This window comes from Crassostrea angulata, chromosome 1 (assembly GCF_025612915.1).
Source record: "Crassostrea angulata isolate pt1a10 chromosome 1, ASM2561291v2, whole genome shotgun sequence".
Taxonomy (NCBI): domain Eukaryota; kingdom Metazoa; phylum Mollusca; class Bivalvia; order Ostreida; family Ostreidae; genus Magallana; species Magallana angulata.
In genome coordinates this window covers 38,529,514-38,534,472 of record NC_069111.1, presented here as the reverse complement: position 1 = coordinate 38,534,472, position 4,959 = coordinate 38,529,514, and the positions used below count along the sequence as shown (strand labels likewise).

The 4,959-nt window shown below is 39.6% G+C and overlaps 1 long non-coding RNA gene across 1 annotated transcript; it reads left to right on the top strand.

The window, feature by feature from the left end:
• Positions 1-1,967: 1,967 nt before the first annotated feature.
• Positions 1,968-4,590, top strand: LOC128162166 (uncharacterized). The gene is made up of 4 exons (XR_008240620.1): positions 1,968-2,452; positions 2,655-2,771; positions 4,043-4,198; positions 4,474-4,590. It is a non-coding gene; the product is annotated as an uncharacterized LOC128162166 (long non-coding RNA).
• The last annotated feature ends 369 nt before the right edge of the window (positions 4,591-4,959 follow it).

The following is a 4,959-nucleotide window of genomic DNA, read 5'->3' as shown; positions in this document are numbered from 1 at the left end:
AGTACTCGCTGTCAGGGTTTATCTCATTCATCATAATCTTATGTATGTAGCCCTCTTTGAAAAAATTTAATCCTCTAATGTATTGTCTATAGCACTACATTTTCTTTGCATCGACAGTCCTGTGGCTACTGTGGATCAAATAATTCTCCACATCTTGAATTTTAATTTTGGGAAACATATCTAATTTACCTGCCCAACATGAATGCAGATCCTTTATATCTGGTTCAGGTTTCATGTACGTCTGAAGTTTGACACGGGGGTATTTGACTGGGCGTCGTTCACGAACGATCTTTTATAGCCTTCACTACACGTTGGGCGAGTTCCAGCTTGTTGCCGCTCACTTTTATGTGATTTACTCGCAGAAATGTTTGTATTTGAGATTTCTGATAATTAAGTATATCTTCCACCGTGGTATTGCATGACAACGGCAAGTCTGTGCCTTCATTTCGAAGTGGTTCCATCGCATCGTTTGGAATATGGCGCTATGCAACTCTTTACCGGAAGTTTACATACCGTCCCGCAGGAACGATAACTCGTATGAGCAAACATTACGAAAGGAGGGAATAAGATGTAAGAATTATACATATTATAATCTATGCAAGTATGATAATGAATGCATATAATGATACATTTATCACAATTTCTTATAATATAAACAAAGGGGGGGGGGACTCTTACATTATCCCCTCTTAAAAAAAAAATTGTTCGTCCTCGAACAAAACATCTTCATATAATTAAAAAAAATAATCCGTAATATTCCACACGTAAATGTGGAAGTAATATATATTATATTCAGTATTGAACACATTGTGTTTGAACACGTACATGCACATAATGATAAATATAGCACTTCATTTGCTAGAAATGCATATAAATGCAAGAACAAGGTGAGGACGCAATCATAAAAGGTAAAGTATGAATTAATGACATACAATAATACATATAAAAATTGGAAAACTAAAACATGATCCATTCAACAAATAGTCATCATACATAGTATGTTTGGGTAACTAAAAAATTTATGTAAAGACCACCCCCACCCAAGGCATACAATACAGTAGCCATAACCTAACTAAACAACACCCATAACTACATACAGTTCAGTCCTCAAATACAAATGTTTGTCTGGTAGAACACTGAATTCCTTTCTCCACACAGGATAGACGGGGGGCTGGTTTCTGGGATATATCCTCCGACGTCTGGGTAGCGACTTCTTTCGTGATCTGGAAGTGAGGATCCTTAGTCCAAGTAGCAGTCAGGGAATAAGTTGTACCATCTGGCAGACTGACCCTCTCGACACGTTGAATAGCCCCGAATCCCAGGGGCACATGGTGGAGGGACCTCTGGCCACATTTCCGAGCTCTGGAGTGTCAGGGCTGCTCCTGATGGAAATATCGCAGATGTAGCTCCCGCAAAGAACAATCGAGGGTCAGCTGCCAGAAACGCGTAAGGGTCTGCATCTTCACTGGCTGCGGAAATGTCCTCCAGACGTCGAAGGAACGTCGAAGGAAGTAATCAGGAACAGGAGTGACGGTTACGGATAATTTCGCAGCGCCAGATGAAGGTAGTGTGGCCTGATCCAAGGACTCAGGGACAACTGGGCAGGGGCCATGGTGCTCGGGTCTGCTTACCTGGGCCGAGATGACTGGATCGAAACCACAGGAGTTTCAGGGGTGGAATGCGATGGTGACTCGAATTCAGACACAGGGGAAAAGTCTCTCCTTACAATTTTCCTTGGGGGGTCAAAAATTCCAGTAGCCTCCACCACGTAACTAAGTAAGTCATGGTCCCTCGTGGTAATTTCCACTGGCCCCAGAGGGATGTAAAGACTTGGGGATCGCAAAGGTGTTAACTGCGACCTGGAGCCATGGACAGCCATGGACAGGAGAAGGAGCAGGTGAAGACACTAAAGGTACATTGGGAGACACAGATGCAGAAACAGTTGCAGCACAGCGGGAGAAGGCACAGTGGGTGGTTTCCGGATACTGTCTGGCTGCACATGATGTATACGATGAACTCTAAGTGGTTCCTCATTAAGTAGGGTCTGCTCTGTGGTACTACGTACCGGCAGTGCGGACACGCCTCTGTAGGACCGTGCTTGTCCTTCCTGTGCCTTTCCAGCTGTGCCCGTGTGTCGAAGTGTCGAACGTTGTACAACCATCAATCCTGCACAAGTACGATGAGTTTCGGTGGTGGGAGTATGTCACTGTATAAATAAAAGGTAATATTAAATATAAAGTTGAATATTGCATTAATTCAATAGTTTGTCCTGTGGTCTCGTCAGCTGTCGTCTGGTAATGACTAATAGATATTATATTTTCCATGATGTATTTCCAGAAGATTATGGTGCACAATCTTGACGTCCCCCTGTGTGTTTTTTTGATTTTGTAGACCAAGTCACTTAATTTGGAAACAATGGTATATGGACCCCCCAGGACTTGGTGAATTTGGGGTAAATACCACCCTTTTTTTTAATTACAAAGCCACACATTATCTCCTTCCTGAAATGAAATATTTTGAGCGTTGTGATCATAGTAACGTTTTTTGTCGATCACTTGCTTTGATCATTTCTTCACTTGCAAGGGAGTGTATTTCCCACAAGGATTTCTGTAAGTTTTGTACATATGAACATTGAGATTTGGACTTTGTTGCAGGAGAGCTCCCAAACAGAAGATCAATGGGAAGCTCGGGCTCACGACCTAACATCATTAAACTGGGACTAAATCCAGTACTATCATGAACAGAAGTTCTGTAAGCCATCAAGACCAAAGGTAAGTAAATATCCCAATCCGTCCGAGTTTGTGATACAAATTTTGTTAACATGGCCTTTAAAGTTCTATTGCAACGTTCAACAAGTCCATCACACTGTGTATGGAACGTTGTCGTTCTGGTTTTGTCTATTCTAAACAATGAACACATTTCTTGAAACAGCTGGCCCTCAAATTGAGTACCTTGGTCAGTGTGTACCTGGCGAGGAACGCCAAATCTACATATAAAGTCGAAAACAAATACTTTTGCAACTGTTCTTGCCTCAATATTGGGAAGGGCAAAAGCCTCTGTCCATCGGTTGAAATAATCTGCTATGACCAAGATATATGATTTTCCTCTTGGAGTTCTAATTAAGGGACCCACTAAATCACAGAGTTCCCGAAACCAGTCCAAAATCTGTCGGACAATTGTCCTCTAAATATTCAAAATTTACCGGACAATTGTAAAATTTACCGGACATTAAAACTATTGCAAAAATATGCAAACTAAAATAAAAAGAGTTGTTTAAAAATGTTTCAGACTAATTTATTCAATTTCTTACTCAAATCATTCAAACTCCCTTTCAATTTCAAGAACAGTTTCGTGTATCAAATAGTTATTTAATTCTTCTTGCTACTCAATGTCACTTTCACTCTCTAGAGACTCATAGTCATATTGTCATCTTCTTTCCCTCCTCTTTTCTTTTTCACCATGTTGCTCTTTCTCTACTTCTTCTACATTAACTTTTCTTTTCGCAATACTCTTTGTTGCCCCCGGTTTCCATATAATCGGCCACATTTTTTCGAGATCATGATCAAATAGGATATTGACTAACGTGTGTAAAAGAAAAAATACGTCAATCCGGATTAACAACAACGCACGTTTTAATATCTTTTATTGCATTTTATTGAAATACTCAACTAATAAATTATCTCCGAAATAAAATAATCAACAGTTTTAGACTACCTGTCTCGTAAATTGTTTTTTTATACAGTGCTGGTCTGTAAAATTTATCGGACATTTTGACCGATTAAATTTAGATTTTACCGGACCCATTCAAATTTTACCGGGGATCCCCGGTGGACCGGTGCGTTTCGGGAACTCTGAAATCAAGGCCAACTCTTTCTAGAGGAGCACCAACAATATACTGTTTCCTAGGAGCTTTAGGAGTACTTGTAGATGGGTTACTAGATTGACACTATATACATTCTTGACAAAATTTTGAAACATCCTGCTTGATTTCAACCCAATAAAATCTCTGTCTAACTTTTGCTATTGTTCTATTGACTCCTAGGTGTCCACTAATTGGATCGCTGTGTAACATTGTCAGAACCTGACATATGTGATTTTCAGGCAAAACCAGCTGCAATGATATATCTGACGTTTTGATATGGAACCATTTCCTGTACAGAATATCAGTTTCTTTGACAATTCTGTCCCATTGTGACCAGTAAGATTTGATTATTGAATTCATGTGAGAGATATCCTCCCACTTTGGTCTTGGAATATTTTCCTTTTTTCATTTATAAATTATACCTATGTTCGGGTCAGCTTTCTGAGATTCAGTTATGTCCACCTATGGAATACTTGCAAACCAAGAACATGTATTTTCATTTTTAAAATTTTCTTGAGAGGTTTTAAAGGAAGAAGAACAAGACAAACATTCTAACTGTTGCATGAACGGGTGTATTTCCGTGTTCATATGAAACTTCCTGTCTTTCACAGAGGGTACACTCTGTTCAAGGACGTCGGGATAGTCCATCAGCATTACCATGCTGGGAACCTGGCCTATGTTGAATATCAAAGATATATGTAGATAAAATTTGGAGCCATCGGACAACTTGGCCTTCAGGGTTTTTTAATTTTAAAACCCACCTAAGAGCATCATGGTCAGTACATATGAGAAACTTTTTGCCATATCGATAATGATGAAAGTGTTTCACTGATTCAATGATTGCAAGTATTTCACGCCTGGTAACACAATAATTTCTCTCACTTTTGCTAAGGATTTACTGTAATATGCAATAACTCTTTCAGTCTTGCCATCTGTCCGGGACAAAACTGCACCTTTCCCGAATGCACTGGCATCTGTGTCAAAAATAAACATTTCATCAAGAGATGGATATCCTAAAATTGGGGAAGTAACAAGAGCATTTTTCAAGAGTTGGAAAGCCTGTTCACATTCAGAAGACCATGAGAACTTTTTTTTTT